Source organism: Vulpes lagopus, chromosome 5 (genome assembly GCF_018345385.1).
Source record: "Vulpes lagopus strain Blue_001 chromosome 5, ASM1834538v1, whole genome shotgun sequence".
In the NCBI taxonomy this organism is placed as follows: Eukaryota; Metazoa; Chordata; class Mammalia; order Carnivora; family Canidae; genus Vulpes; species Vulpes lagopus.
Window position 1 is genome coordinate 17,717,548 of NC_054828.1, and position 17,219 is coordinate 17,734,766.

At 44.8% G+C, this 17,219-nt stretch overlaps 1 pseudogene; it reads right to left on the reverse strand.

The window, feature by feature from the left end:
- Window positions 1–13,791: 13,791 nt before the first annotated feature.
- On the reverse strand, window positions 13,792–14,752 carry LOC121492137 (annotated as a pseudogene).
- Window positions 14,753–17,219: the final 2,467 nt, after the last annotated feature.

The following is a 17,219-nucleotide window of genomic DNA, read 5'->3' on the forward strand; positions in this document are numbered from 1 at the left end:
AAGATACCGTTCACAACAGTCATAGGTATTTTAGATGTCTTGGAAATAACAAAGAATACATAAGACCTCTGTGGAAAAAACCTTAAAGCTCTAATAAAAGATACAGAAGATTATCTGAAGAAGTGAAGTGACTTTTTGTGTTCTTAATAATATGATTAATATTATAAAATTGTCGGGGATCCCTGGGTGGCGCAGCAGTTCGGCACCTGCCTTTGGCCCAGGGCGCGATCCTGGAGACCCGGGATCGAGTCCCACATCGGGCTCCTGGTGCATGGAGCCTGCTTCTCCCTCTGCCTATGTCTCTGCCTCTCTCTCTCTCTCTCTCTGTGACTATCATAAATAAATAAATAAATATTTAAAATTGTCAATTCCCTCCAAATTAACCTATAAATTCAATGTAATCCCAACGAAAATTCCATATGGATGCTTCAGAGGAACTCACTAAAATTCTATATAAAGACCTCACTATGAAAACTAAAATTATAGAATTAATTTTTAAAGATTTATTTATTTATTTGTGAGAGAGAGAGAGAGAGGGAGTGAGGGGCAGGGCAGAGGGAGAAAATCTCAGGTAAACTCCTAGCTGAGCTTGGAGCCAGGACCTATGAGATCATGACCTGAGCAAAAATCACAAGTCCGACACTCAAATGATTTAGCCACCCGGGTGCCACTAGAATTATTTTTTTATGGTCTTATTTATTTGAGACAAAGAGCACAAGGGTGAGCATGAATGGGGAGAGGAAATGGGAGAGGGGAAGAGGGAGAAGGAGAAGCAGACTCTCCACTGAGGAAGCCCAATATGGGGCTCTATCCCAAGACCTTGAGATCATACCTGAGCTGAAAGCAGATGCTCAACCGACTGAGCCCCCCAGGTTGCCTCAGAATTAATTTTTTTACATACAGAATACCACTGTGACATGGGCCAATGTTTTTCAACCTTTTTCTATTACCACTTCCTAAGGTCATTTTCTTAGACATTTTTTCCCCTAATTATAACACCTACCTTCACCCCAGGGAAACTTTAATACCACAGTTATATTGATTTTATATATATATATAATATACATATAAATAATACATATAAATAAATAATTACATATATATATGTATATATATATATATGCTTTATATATAAAAAGAACTAAGTTTTTTCATCCCCCAAGAACCAACTTTTGCCTCTTGGGTTGATCACTCCACCCACCCACTTAGAATGCATACCTGTATAAAGTGAGGAAGAAATTAAAAAGAAAAATCAGATCCATCAATTCGACTCCTGGATATATACTCTAAGGAAACAAAATCAATATGTCAAAGAGATATCTGCACCCTCACATTCACCATAGCATTATTTACAGTAGCCAAGACATAGAAACAACCCAGGTGTCCATCAAAAGATGAATGGATTAAGAAAATGTGGTACAGGGGAAACTGGGTGGCTCAGTTGGTTAAGATCCAACGATTGATCTCAGTGCAGGTATTGATTTCAGGGTCATGAGTTCAAGCCCCTTGTTGGGCTCCATGCCTACTTAAAAAATATGATATATATAGTGTATATATTATGCATACACACCCACACCCACACAGTGGAATAATATTCAGCAACAAAAAAGAAGGAAATCCCACCATTTGTGACAACATGGATGGACTTTGAGGGCATTATACTAAGTGAAATAAGTCAGACAGAGAAAGACAATTTTGTATGATATCACTTATATGCAGAATCTTGATAAAAAACAAAACTAAACCGAGAAAAAAGATCAGACTTGTGGTGGTTGGAGACAGCAAGAGGAGTGGGAGAGGGAGGAGGAACTGAATTAAGGCATCAAAAGTTCAAACTCCCAGTTTTAAGATAAATGAGTACTGGAGATGGAAGGCACAACATGAGGACCATAGTTAACGTTGCTGTGTGCTAAGAAAATAAATCCTAAAAGTTCTCAGCACAAGTAAGTTCTTTCTTCCCTTTTTTTGTAACTATATGAGATGATGGATATTAACTATTTGTGGTAATCATTTCATAATCTTTGGAAGTCATGTCATTATGCAGTGTTTATGTCAATTATATCTCAATAAAAAATTACACAGTGTTTGTGTCAATTATATCTCAATAAAAATGAAAGAAAAGTTCAAAAGCAAACACAAATCATAAGACAAAAGACTGATAAATCTGATTAGTTAGCTAATAGTTTAGCTATTAGTTTAGCTATTAATTAGCTAATTAGTTTCCTATTGTTGCCATAACAAATTACCACAAATTTACTGACTTCAACCAGCATTCATTTATTACCTCACTGTTCTTCTGGGCGGAAGTCCAGTGAGCTCAGCTAGCTACTTGGTTTAGGCTCCCACCAAACTGGCCTCAGTTATTTTCTGGAGACTCTGGAGGAGAATCTGTTTCCAGACTCATTCAAATTGTTGGCAGAGTTCAGTTCCATGCAATTGTGGAACTGAGTTCTCCATTTTCTCACTGGCCGTCAGCTGGGGGGTCCTTCTCAGCTTCTAGAGGCCCCATCCACCTTAGCCTCCTTCCTCTGTCTTTCAAACCAGCAACATAGAGCCAAGTTTGTCTCATGACTGATATCTCTCTGACCGATTTCATTTCTTCTCTTGTCTCCCTCTGACATCAGCCAGGGAAATATCTCTGTTTTTAAGGACACAAGTGTTTAGATTGGGCTCGCCCAGATAAGCCAGGATTATCTTCCTATTTAGGGGTCTGTGCTAAGATCTGAATGATTCTATCCCCCCTCTCCAATTTCACTGAAACCTCATTGGGAGGTGATTAGATTGTGACGATGGAGCCTTCATGAATGGGATTCATGCCCCTATAAAAGAGATTTCTTTTTCTTTTTAAATTTTTAAATTTTTAAAAAGATTTTATTTTATTTATTCATGACAGACACACAGAGAGAGGCAGAGACACAGGCAGAGGGAGAAGCAGGCTCCCTGCTGGGAGCCCGACGTGGGACTGGATCCCAGGACCCCGGGATCAGGCCTGAGCTGAAGGTAGATGCTCAACCGCTGAAACACCCAGGTGTCCTTAGATTTTTTTTTTAAAGAGGCTTCTAGAGAGCAACCTTGACCCTCCCTTGACAGCTGAAAGATGCCATGTTTGAACTAGAAAGTGGATCTCACCAGACACTAAATCTGCTGGAATCTTGATCTTGGATTTCACAGTCTCCCATACTGTGTGAAATAAATTTCTTTGTATAGGACAACAAATGTGTAAGCCACCCCATCTATGATATTTTGTTATAGCAGCCAGAATGGACTAACACAGTCCATTACCTGAATCACACCTGCAAAGTGCCTCCATTGCAGTACCTTGATTGTGTTTGGATAATCAGGGGACAGGAATCTTGAAGGGACATCTTCAGACTTCTGCCTACTACAAAGACTTTAAAACTAAGGATTTCTGATTTACACAGGATACTACGGGCAAAATTAATGAACAGATGAAAGAAGGGGAGAAATATTTTTAATTTCTGAAACCAAAGGTTAATATTTATAATATATTTATATGTATTTATATTTGCATATATTTATAATATATAAGGAATCCTTGCAAATCAAAAGAAGAAATGGGCAAAGAGTATGAACAGGTAGTTTGTAGAAGAGGTAACCAAATACTTACAGATATATGAAGAAATGTTCACAATTATTAGTAATCAGAGAAATGCCAATTTTAAAACATGAAATATTACTTTTATTTGACTGGCAGATATTAGAAAACTGGATAATGCTCGGTGCTGATGGGAACAAAGAGCTATGGGAACTTTCTGGCACTGTTGTAGAGAAGGTAGACTGAGACACCTATTACCCAGAGAAGTCAGCCATTACTTAGTCAAATTATGTGTCCCCTTTCCTTGCTTCAGGACCTAGCAATCCCACTGCTATTATTATGACTCGAGGAAATTCTTGCCTAGCACCCCCAGGGGATTCATAAGGCATGTTCACTGTGGTATATTTTATGGCAAGGGGATGGGTGAAGTAAACACACAGCATGGAGAAGTATGAAGTGACGAGAAGTAATGGATGATATGGTGCCCACAGCATCATGTACAGACCTTAAAAATGTGGTACTCAGTAAAAAAAGTAAGAGAAAGAGCAAAACACGACAAAGTCATTTGTGTAAATGAAAAATACAACAAAGGATATAAAGTCCCATGTTAAATACAAGAAGATCACCACACAACAGAAGAGATGGGGAAAAGAAGGAAGATGTAGGAGTTATTGGAAATAAGCAAATAGATTTTGAATCAAAGGCTGTGATCTGAGGCTTATGATCACTCAGCTTTCGCTATGGATGTCTGCTTTAAAAAAAATGTGGTAAATAAGAATGGTTTCAGGCACAGCCTCATCCAGGCCTCAGGCAATGTGACCTGGCTCCATTCTCGGATGGGTTGGCTCTGCCCTCAGCCTGGCTCAATTTTTTTAAGCCTTGTTTTGTTATCTGTTGCTGTACCACCAATGACCCCAAGGTCAGTGGCCTACATGAAACTTGATTAAATAGCTTCTAAGGCAAATGTGTATTCTGCTTGCTTGAAAGGCCCTATGCAGACTTGTGGTTGAAAATATAACATTTCGTAGTGGCTGTTCCTGCCTTAGTCATTGTAGCCCCATGAACCCAGGGGAATGGGGGCCACAGAAGTCCCTAGCATGCCATTTTGAACAGTGGGGGTCACAGCTCTCAAGACCAACTGTGTACGCGTTAAGCTGCAGATAAAACAATCTGCACATGGTTATAATCACCTTTGGACATGGTTATGATTTGATTAAATACTTGAGATAAGGTTGTTTATTTTTCTGACAAAGAGAGAGGACAGGATAAATGTTCATTACATAAGGACTCCAGCTTAGAATGAAAGCGTTAATTAAGGCTTTGGTGTGATTTTTGTTAGCCGTGGTGCTGGGGGAGGGCAGACACTTCTCAGCTCACTTCCAGGCTTCACGTGAATGAATCCCCCCTCAAACCCTGAAAGTTGGGGGAGAACCAGTGCATCTGAGGCTCTGCTTCTCCCTCTCGCACTCTGCAACCCACCTAGGACATCACCGTCCCGATGGCTGCATTAGTTCTTGAAGCTGCCATAACAAACTACCACAAACTGGGAGGCTCGTTCTCTCACTCTTCAAGAGGCTATGAGCCTGAAATCGAGGTGCCTCCAGGGTTGGTTTCTTTTGGAGGCTCTGAGGGAGAATCCATCCCAGGTCTCTCTCTTAGCTTCTGGTGGTTGCCAGAAATCCTTGGTGTGTTCGTTGACTTGCAGATACATCCCTCCAATCTCTGTCTCCATCTTTCCAGGAGTTTCTCTCTGTGTCCTCTCCTCTCTTTCTAAGGATGACAGTGATTAGCTCTGGGGCCTGCACTAATCCAGTGAGATCTCATCTCAACCAACTACCTCCGCAAAGACCTTGTTTTCAAATAAAGTCACATTTGGAGGTCCCAGGTGGATGTGAATTTTGAGAGGACACTATTGGACCTGCTATAGTAGCCTAGCCTTGCATTTGCCCAGGCCTGGGTAGGTGATTTGTGAATGCGGGTGAATGAGGCTGCTTCACCTAATGCAGAGCGAGGGAGGGCATGTATGGATTATGTGCCATTTGGTTGGATCTAGGCCACTCGATGACAGCCACCTCACCAATAATAAAGAAGAGTGTTCTGACAAACTCCTGCAAGCAGCAAAACCTTATGCTTTGGTAGAAAGAGAAGGCAAAGAGCAGCAATTTGATCTGAGGCCTCTTTAAGACCCTGAGGTCCTTGAGACTCCTCCCTAACCGTCCAGTGGAGAATAATCATCTTTCTCCACTTTCCTTGGGTGGCTCTTCTATGCCTAATTATGCAGCAACCAACCCCAGCATGTGAGCAGAATTCCTAACCACAATCTGTACCCTGCAATTGAGAGGCGTATCCAAGGAGACTGACAGGTAGATGTGAATGTTATAAATCAAGATCTTAATGTTGCATTCTTAATGCCTTTTTCCTCTAAAAGAGCTTCCGAGCTCTCCCCTCAGCAGACTTGGGAGGGATGTAATTGGGAATGTCATCCTGTCTGATTCCAGGTCTGGGTGGGAAATAATCCTCCTATCCTGGAAACCCAATCCCTGGGGGTGGGGATGGGCATGGGAATAGACACTGCAGCAGAGTGATGTCTGGACTCTTCCTTTGCAAGTAACCTCACCCCACAGAGGCCATGTCCATACCTCCAGCCAGTGCAGCAAAGTGGTCATCCTTGAATTCAGTTGGTCGGTATCAGGTGCAAGTGTGGCTGGGCATGAGTCATTTGGAAAGATGTCATTGCTCATGGCCCTTTTGAAGATGCTTCAGGAGCTTTGAAACGATTTGTGGGTGAAAGGCACATGGATCTTTTACAGTATATTGTTTTCTGTCTTTAAGTCCTGTTGGTTCATTTCCTTAGTGATTTCCTGAATAATTTTTTGAGCCTTGTTTTGTTATCTGTTGCTGTACCACCAATCACCCCAAGGTCAATGGCTTTACATGACAATAATCATCTCACTGCTTCACTAATCTGCAGTTTGGGCAGGGCTCTGCTGGGCAGCTTGTCACTGCTCTGGCAGCATCCACTGGGATAGCTCCACCAGGCTCAAGGGTCTCCTTCTAAGATGGATTCCCACAGCTATCAGGCTGGTGCTGGCTGTCGGGCCCTCTCCATGCGGGTCTCTCCAGGAAGGCAGCTTGGGCTTCCTCACAGCATGCTGGCTGGGCTTCCAGAGCCAGTATCCCACAAGATAGAAAACAGAAGATGCCAGCTTCCTAAGGCCTGGGACTCAAAACTGACAGTGTCATTTCCACCATAGTTTATTGGACAAGCCATCCCACAGCCCAGGTTTGAGAGATGGGACATTAGGGGCTCCTGGGTGGCTAATAGGTTGAGCATCCAACTCTTTTTTTTTTTTTTTAAGTTTTATTTATTTATGATAGACATAGAGAGAGAGAGAGAGGCAGAGACACATGAGGAGGGAGAGACAGGCTCCATTCTGGGAGCCCGATGTGGGACTCGATCCCGGGACTCCAGGATCACGCTCTGGGCCAAAGGCAGGCGCTAAACCGCTGAGCCACCCAGGGATCCCCTGAGCATCCAACTCTTGATTTCAGCTCAGGTCATGATCCCATGGGTTCGTGCTCAGCATGGAGTCTGCTGGAGATTCTCTCTCTCCCTTTCCCTCTACTCCTCTCCCTTCCTCTCAAAATCAATCAATCTTTAAAAGAGAGAGGACACAGATCCACTTCTCAAGGGGAGGATCAGCTACTATAAGATCCCACTATATTCCAAACCCTGGGAAAACAGAAATAATAGCCAATGTTTATTGAGCACTTGCTATGTACCACCACACACGAACTATCTCATTTAAACCTTAAAAAAAAAAAAAAGTAAGATATGGTGTGGGGTAACAGACCCCCAAAGTCTGCATCTGAATTCCTGGAACTTGTGAATATGTTACATTACTTAAAATTATGTTAGATTAGGTGATGAGGGGAATTAAAGTTGCAGGGGGAATTAAAGTTGCAGATGGAATGAAGGTTGCTAACAGCTGACCTTGAAACAGAGAGGTTGTCCAGGTGGGACCCAAGTACTCACAAGATCCTTCAAATAGGAAGAGGAGGCAGGAAAGTCAGCATCAGAGGACAAGTGACAAAGATAACAAGGTCAGAGGGACACACTGGGAGAAGGACTGCCTGCCCTTGCTGGCTTTGAAGACAGGAAAAGGGAGCCCCAAACCAAGGAGTGTGTGCTGTCTCTGGAAGTTGGGAGAGGCAAGGACACGGATTTTCCTGGCGCCTCCAGAGGAAACCCAGCTCGGCCTGCCTCTTGATTCTGCCCGGTGAGGCCCATGTCAGACTTCTAACCTCTGGAACTGTAAGGCAAAACAGTGAGGTTGTATTGTTGTAAGCCACTAGATTTGCGGTAACTGGTGAGAGCAGCCATAGGAAACTATACATGGTGCTGTTATTCTCCCCATTTTACAAATGAGAAGGTCAAGGCTTGGAGAAGTTAAATGACTTGACCAAAGTAGTGACACTAGGAACTGGTAGAGCGAGGATTCCAGCCCCTACGCCCTCGTCCACTGTAATCTGCGCCACGAGAAGCTTCACAAACTAGTGGGGAGGGGCAGGTGTATACGTAAAGAAAAAAACAATGCAGTGAGAAATGCAATGGCAGAGCCCATCTACGGTCCATGGGGGCAAAAATGGAAGAGGGATCCACACTCCACCAGGAGGTCAGGGAAGTTCAACATCAAAGGTAACTTAGGGCTCTTTCTGCAAAAACAAAGGGACTTATAATGGATCGTGTGTGTAGAGTCCAGGAGATGAGCCACAGTTGGAATGAGGCATCCAAACAATGTTGGCAGCAACCAGTCATTCTTCATTTCTTGATAGGCTTTCCCTCAGGCAGGCGTCCCCTCCCCTTGAGATGGTAAAGCTTCCATCCTACCCGCACCCCCTGAAGAAAGCTACTCCTTGCAGTAGCTACCCCCAAAGTCTCCTAGGATTGAGGTTATGGAACCAGATCGGGCCCCGTCCCCACCCATGAAACGATAGCTGTGGACAGGAGGCCTGAGGAGCTGAGCAGCCAGGACCCCCTAAGCCCCAGGGGGTCTAGACCTTCATGTGTTCCAGGAGTGGAGGCAATTCTCCAAAGGAAAATCAAGGTTCGTTCATCAGAAGAGAGAGGAATGAATGTCAGATGTGCAGAATCAGGCGTCCATTATGCTAGCTTACCTGCCTAAAGTCACGTTTAACAGATGAGGGTCACACACGTGACATTTATTCATTGCATGTGGCAGATCCTGCTGCATTCCTTGCACATCCCCATTTCTTGCTAACAGACCCCAGAACCTGAATTTTGCTCCAGTAGGAAGCCTGAAACCCTTGAGTTCAGGGGCCAAAGCTCCTCAAGCACCAAGGGATAAATCGTGGTTGGTCTAAACCAGCACAGTGATCCCACTGCGCTTTGTTTGATACTGTCCTTCCCATCTGTCCTTGCTGCTAGTGGTAGCCACATGCCCAAGTTGCAGTGAGATACAAGGAGAAGTCGGCTTGGGGGCTTCTGAGTTTTTGCTTTCTGATAAAAAAGTTAGGAGAGTTCCCTGTGGCCAACCCTTCCCCACTTCTCTTCTTGAACACAGTCATGTAAGGACAAGATGCTTGGAGCTGTAGCAGCCACCTTGTAAGCATGAAGAAATAAGCCCAGAACCAAAGGCAGCATGCTGAGTGTGGCAGGGGAGAGGCAGAAGGTGTGACGGAGCCACTGTACCAATCTGGAACTGCCTATCGGCACACATCTTGATATGAGAGATAATTAAATGTCTTCATTGCTCCAGCCATTGTTAGGTATTCTGTAATGTGCAGCCAGACACACACTGACACTTTATTACAAAAATGAAAGATTATTACACCCCTAGTCTGTTTTCCTTGAAGGATCACAAGAAACTATCTAGAAGCTCTCACCAAAACCATTAACTCAGATGCTCTCTCTGCCAGAATTTCAGCAGCTGCCCATTAATATAGCTTCTGGAAGCAGGCAGGGCTTCTGTAGCTAGTGTCGCTAGAAAGCTATTTTGACAGCATAGTGTACTATATTATTAGCTGCATAAAGTAGGCAAGTTAATTCCATTCTCTCTGAAATACACGAAAGAACAAGGCATTTCAGTTCTTTCTGGGTATTAAAGAGAAAATCATAAGGGACATTTTTTCAAGCTTTCAGCAGGGTTTTTTTTAAATCCCCCCCTGCCCCCAGCAAAAGTTTTGTTTTGTTTTGTTTGGTTTGGTTGACAAAGTCATGGAAGTCCAACATTACTAGCAGGACACGCTTTAAACAACTGTAGAATTATCCTTTGCTAAATGGAAGTGAACCGAATCCTGACTATTCAAACAAGACTCACGCAGCAAAATGATTACACATGACTCACCTATCTGGAGCTCAGCAAACATAATCTGAAATCAAGGGGAATATTTTGTTTGTTTGGGGCTTAATTCAGTAAATAACAATTAGGGGTTTGTAAACCATTACAACAGCTGCAACAATTATTTTCTGACTGTATACTCTTAGGTATACAGGCACTCGGGCTAGTGCTTTCAATGGATCAACTTAATATTCATACCCACCTAGGAAGTAGGTATGATTATTATCCACATTTTCCAGATGAGGAAACAAGACTGAAGCTGTTCAATAAACTGACAAAGGTCACACAGCTCCACTGGGTGCTGATTGTTAAATATTCAGGAATTTTGTGAGCTAGGCGTTAAACATCGGTAGCTTGAAATTAGCGTGGTGGGAATATTAAGATCGCAGTAAGCGGCATATGCTACAAATCGGGGCTCACCCTCTCCATTCATGAGTGCGCTACTGCACAGTTAATAACCAATCTAATTGAAATATTAACATTTAACCAAAACAAATACATGACTCTACTAGTGGAAAATGGCAGACCAGGTATGTTGTTGATGGATTGGAAATTGAGTGGGATTAGTGAATATTCCAGTAATAACGAGCCCCCAGACAGACCTAGGCAATGTGGCATATGTATGCAACAAGAGGATTTTGAGGTTATGAGAATCATCTCTGTGATTCAGTTAGTCTCCAAATAGAAAAATGTAAATTCCTCAAAGCTTAATCAGTGTCATGGCCCCCAGCACAGACATCTGAGTTATGTAAATATCACAGACTTGAGAGCTGGGTAGTGTAGAATACATTTGCAAGAATATAACTATTTTAAAGATATTTGCAGAAGCCTTCATTTTGGGTTGTTGAAAATATTCTATCCAACCAAGAAAAAGAGTTGAATTGCTTATGAGCCCAGAAAACAAAGATGATGGCAGTATTTTTAGTGTTTAAAATCAGAAAATTGCAACCAAATGTGTCTATAATACAGAGAAAATTCAAATTGGAACTACTATTAAATGAAAAATACATGTTTGGCCCTCAGCTCATATTGTAGGTCTTGTGTTGTTTCTTGGTATTTCCTATAGCAAATTCTATGCTCTAGGCACTCCAACCACTTATCTAGCCTTTGCATATACTTTCCCCACTGCCTTTCTTTTGGCTTAACAAACTCCTGTGCAATCCTCGAGACCCAGATCAAGTATCACCTCCTCTTGGTAGCCTTCCCTGACTCCTCCAGGCAGTATCAGCTACTCTGTTCTCTGAAGTCTGAGAGCCCCGTTGTAGTTATCTCTATTTTGCTATGATCCACCCAGTCTCACAGGGATCTCTCCAACTTGATGGTGAGCCTCAGGGGACAACCGTTGTGTCTAATTCATATCAGTATTCCCAGCATAATCCCTACCTCTTCTCCTACCACTCTACCTTCATATTCCACCTTAATCACACTGCCTTGACCAAGCACTTCCCACCATAAAGCTTCTGTATGAGCTCTACATGGAATGATACACTCACATACACCCTTTACCTGCTAGGCACCATTCCTAATGTTTGAGGCAACCTTTAGGCCTCATTTACATGTCACCTCCTCCTAGAGTTCCTCCTGGATATCCCAAGCTGGGTGAGATGTCACCCTTCCCCTTATTTTATATTCTCATGCTATCCTCCATCTTCTTCCTCCGTGAGGATTACAATTAGGATACATACTAAATTTGTGTGATTATGTGCTCAATGTCTGTCTCTGCCACCAGTCTAAGATCCATGAGAATATTATTCCCCGGCTTCAGCCTCCCTACACCTAGTACAGTGCCTGGAGCACAGTAGGTGGGCAGACTCATGTGTTGAATGAATACATGAGTGGGTGAATGAACAGATGAACAGTGGGTCTTCAGTTTATGTTTTTGGATGGATGAAGTGTTTATGGGGGTGACATGAGCCAGCTTCCTGCTTGTCTCCCTCCTCCTCCCCCTGTCCTATAACGTGATGGACAGATATGTCAGCATATTATTAAAATATTCTTCTTTCACTTCAGTCTTGAGATGGGTACTTAATTTCATATAAAGGGATTACTGGTAAAAAGAAAGGATTACTTTGGACTTTGATCCATTCCTGATAATACCCTGCATTGTTTCCAGGTAAGAGACTCAAAGAACCTTTTTTCAGTTCCTGACGAAGCCCAATACAGCGTGCGCAGCAGACACAGAGCTCCTCACTGCACCCCCCTCAGGATTCATTTCTCTCTGGAGAAGCATTTAGGGGAGCCCTGCTGGCTGCTTGTTAAGGCTGGAATCATCCCAACAAAGCAAGAATTGTCCACATTAGCTGCTAGGGAAGCAGCCAAGCCAAACAGACCCTCTCTCTGGGGCCATTTGGTTAAGCTCTGACCTCTCATTCCCTCCAGGCTAATTATCTAAACATTCATTAAGTAATTAACCCAAAGCTCCACCTTCCTCACTCTGAGGCCTTTGACAATACGTCTTCCTCTTCCTGCCTTCAAACCTGTCTCCTGCAAAGTAATGGTGGTGGGATAGATGATCTTACGCCACAGAACCCTTGACATCATAACTGTCATCATTGCCAACTGACCTAAGCCAATATGGTCATGCACAATCCCTTGGGTTCTTTTTGATAGAAACAAGAATTTTCCAGAACATGTGAGGTGAGCAAGAGTTAGCTACTTCACTGCAACCTCACTACTGGTTAGAACGAAAGCAAACCTCAGACCAAATTCACCACATCTCATGAAATTTAATTTATTAACATAAGCAAGCAGTTAACAAATGGTTTATACCACATGAACTTGGTAAAATTCCAGCTCTCCAACTTTGTAGCTGGTCTGCTCACACATTACAGGGAATATTTTCTGGAGGATCAGACAAGACAAATTTCAGAGCAGGATCCTGTTAGCCCCACGGTTGCTATTAGACAAGCAGCTAGCCTGCAGCCCTCTGGCTGAACACAGGCCCCAGAGCGTGCAGGACACCTCCCTGAATTCATAAGCCCAATCAGCCAAGCAGAGAGAGTGTCTCAAAAACATTTCATCCTTTCCCTTAAACTTGAATACCCCTAATTTTACTAATGAGAGCCCATTTCTGACATCTGTTAGGTCGTTAGCCACAAATTTCACCAAGAAAAGCCTCCTTTTGCTATTCGCTATGCTAATTAGTGAGACACCTGGTGTTGATGGGAGACGGAGACGGAGACGGGGAACAGAGGAGCTTATAGCAGGTGCCTTGAGGTGTGACCCTTCAGAAGCAGAATCATCTCTGGAGTGTAGATTCCTGACTGGCTTACAGGGTCCCTGGCACACACATTTATATCACATCATCAAGAACGAAGTGTGGTAGGGTCATAACAGGTATTATAATACCAAGACATTCTTCTTTAACTTTTGTGGGGTCATAAATCCTCAGGGTGTGCATGTATTGAATTCAGGGGGGTCCATGGTTTTGGGTAGGGAAAACTTACATCTTTATTTTCATTGACCTTGGTATTTATAAACCCCGTAACTTTGTCATTAACATAATTTTCAGATCACATTATAGCTGCTTTATATATCTTGAAATATCAACATTCATTGCTTCTAGATTATTAGACCCACTGATAGGCCTTTTATTAACTATATTATCACATCATAATAATTTCTGTGCCATATATTAATATGTCATAAGTCTGTTTTTATTTTTTTTCTGGGTACAGCATACTTTATTGATGATACATGACAAGGTAGGGCTCCCCAAGCCCCTCCCCTTCCTCAGGGGGTCTGGGATGGAAATTGGAGGTCAAGAGATTCCCAGTTTGTTGGGGGATTAATTCGGGGCAGGGACTACTTCCCAACAGCTGAGGGCCTCTCTCTTCCTCTTGTTCTCTCTGGGGTTGGTGGTCCAGGAGGCTCCTACTCCTTGGAGGCCACATGGACCACGAGGTCCACCACTCGGTTGCTATAGCCAAATTCATTGACTAAGTAGTCATTGAGGGCAATGCCAGCCCCAGCATCGAAGGTGGAAGAGTGGGTGTCACTGTTGAAGTCACAGGAGACAACCTGGTCCTCCTGCCCTTGAGGGGGCCCTCCAATGCCTGTTTCACCACTTTCTTGATGTCATCATATTTGGCAGCTTTCTCCAGGCGGCAGGTCAGACCCACAACTGACACGTTGGAGGTAGGGACACGGAAGGGCATGCCAGTGAGCTTCCTGTTCAGCTCAGGGATCACGGTCTTGGTGGCATCAGTGGAAGCAGGGATGATGTTCTGGGCAGCCCCTTGGTCATCATTCCACAGTTTCCCAGAGGGGCCATCCGCAGTCTTTTGGGCGGCAGTGATGGCATGGTTGGTGTTCATGAGGCCCTCCATGATGCCGAAGTTCTCATGGATGACTTTGGCCAGAGGAGCCAAGGAGTTGGTGGTGAAGGAGGCATTGCTGACAATCTTGAGGGAGTTGTCAATACTTCTCATGGTTCACACTCATCACAAACATGGGGGCATCAACAGAAGGAGCAGAGATGATGACCTTCTTGGCCCCGCCCTTCAAGTGAGCCCCAGCCTTCTCCATGGTGGTGAAGACCCCCAGTGGACTCCACAACATACTCAGCATCAGCATCACCCCATTTGATGTTGGTGGGATCTTGCTCCTGGAAGATGGAGATGGACTTCCCACCGATGACAAGTTTCCCATTATCAGCCTTGACCATGTCGTGGAATTTGCCGTGGGTAGAATCATTCTGGAACATGTACACCATGTAGTTGAGGTCAATGAAGGGGTCATTGATGGCAACAATATCCACTTTGCCAGAGTTAAAAGTAATCCTGGTGACCAGGCGCCCGATATGGACAAATCCATTTACTCCGACCTTCACCATCGTGTCTCAGGGACAGGGCTGGCACTGCACCAGAAGATGTGGCTGTCTGTCGAACAGGGAGGAGCCAAAGTGTGATTTTAAAATAGCTTGGTGGGATATCCGGGTGGCTCAGTGGTTGAGCGTCTGCCTTTGGCCCAGGTCGTGACTGCAGGGTCCTGGGATCAAGTCCCACATCAGGCTCCCTGCAGGGAGCCTGCTTCTCCCTCTGCCTACGTCTCTGCCTCTGTGTGTCTCTCATGAATAGATAAGTTTGAAAAATATCTTAAAATAGTTTGATAACTGTTTCTTTTGTAAATTTTTAATGTTAATTTTATTTATTGGAGAGAGAGCGTGCAGGTGTGTGTGCACCCACGTGCATGAGAGCAGGGTGGGGGGTGGTACAGGACTAGGGAGAGTGCCAGAGGGAGAGGAATGTCCTACACAGGGCTTTATCCCAGGCCCCTGAGATCATGGTCTGAGCTGAAACCAAAAGTCAGATGCTTAACCACCGAGCCACCCAGGCACCTTGATAACTATGTTTCAGTATAATTGGTTTCCTCTGCAATCCAATGTATTTTATTGTACATTTATAAACATCAATCTAAGAAGCGGTCCTTAGCACAAAAAAAAGAATCTCTGATGTGCCTAAGAAGCCCCTTGACCCAGAGTTGCAGGGCCTCCACAACAGTACTTTCCTTCTCAGCTTCTGGAATGGAAATCTGCAATGTAGTGTAAGTTTGTGGCCCATGAGCCACTCGGATATTCCAGTGGCTTAGAATTGCTCTGTTAAGACAATACCCCGTGTCACATATTGGGTTCTTGGCAAAGCAGACTCGGAGGGAGGGACATGTAAGCAGGAAGTTCATGGGGGAGTGCACTCTGTCCTGTCCAGAGAGTACGGCCAGCGGGCTTGGACACAGGTATAGGTGGCCAGTGCAGCCCCAGTAGAGGCCTCACCCCTCCCACGGGGAGCTCGGGCCCAGTCTGGTGCTTCTGACTTGTCCCAGCTTGGTGGGGAGCTGACCACCCCCTGCATCTCCTCGTCACTGGATGTAGCTGACTCCAGGGAGGGAGGTGTGTCCTTGGGGAGAGGCGACTCCACTGAGCCCATCCTCTGTGCCAACACCACACTGACCCCACCACAAACCGCTCACCTGCATACATCTGGAAACCTCACGACAGCTCTACAAGGTGTGCTTAGCTTACTACCCTCATCCTGGATGGGAGGGAGGGATGCTCAGAGCAAGGGGGAATGCATCTCCTGTCATTGCCCTGTGTCACAGGCTGACACTTCCCCTAAATTTGGACTTCAGGTTAGGTAACTATCAGTTCTCCAAGCTAGAATCAGCGAAGAGAGAAGCCCTCCTTCTGTACTTGCTCACTCAGTTTCCCCTCAGAAACTGCTCCTCCTTGTAACCTCCTGTTGTGATCAGAGCAACACCCCCATTTGATCTACACCCCAGGTCCCTGACCCCCACTCAAACCCCATGTCTTGTGTTTCCCAGCTCCATCCTAGCTCCCAGCCCTCAGCCCTCCCCACCGCCCCATCCACATTCACCTGCACTGTTGGCAGAGCCTCTGGCGGCCTCTAGTGCCCCAGCCCCAGCACCCCTGTTCCCTCCCCTTCCTCACCAGCAGGCTAGCACTCCTCAAGCTGAGCTCCCAGCATATCTGATCATAGCACCCCATTACCCAACAGATGAAGTCCTCACTCCCCACAGGTGTCTTCTACAAGACGTTCCCAACCTTCCTTGCTGTCACCTCCTACATATGCTCTACTCTTGTTCCAGCTAAACTGGGTGACTCATTTTATTCCTTGATATTACCCACGGTCTTCCCTTTGCCAGAAATGTCCTTCCTGCTACCTGTCTCCCTCTGTTCCCCATCTTTGCCTTCATCCATTTCATTTGGGGAATATTTGCTGAGTGCCCATCATGTGCCAGACACCACAGAGGAGAGAGCTAGAGTCAGATGAATGGGGCTCTGACTTTCTGGCTTTACCTTCTGTTGGAAAAAGAAGGTAGTGAACAAATCAATCAACACCCTAATTGCAGATTCTGGTGATTGGTACAAAATAAGTAGAACAAGTTGATGCAGGTTGGCTGAGATCTGTGGCCACACGCGGGGACTGTGGTACACATATGTGAGATGGGGAGCCCCTCGGCTTTTTCCTTACTCATCTAGTCCAGTGAGCCCCACATTATCATATTCTGCCTCCAGAGGGATGTGAAAAAAGCTTGGACATAATGGGGGCTGGAAGGTGGCACATGAAACAGCAGGGACCCCAAGGGCCTGCCTGAGATGTGGATAGCTGGGCAGCTAGTAGAGAGAAGCCCTATGTGTGGGAGTACAGGAAGGAGCAACCCCCACAGTCCAGTGGGCTGCGGGCCTGGGGGCAGGCCAGAGCTGCGCGTGCTCCCAGGACCCAAGGAAGTCTTCCACGTGGGCCTCTGGTCAGGCGAAAGCCTGGTGTGAGAGAGACTGGAGG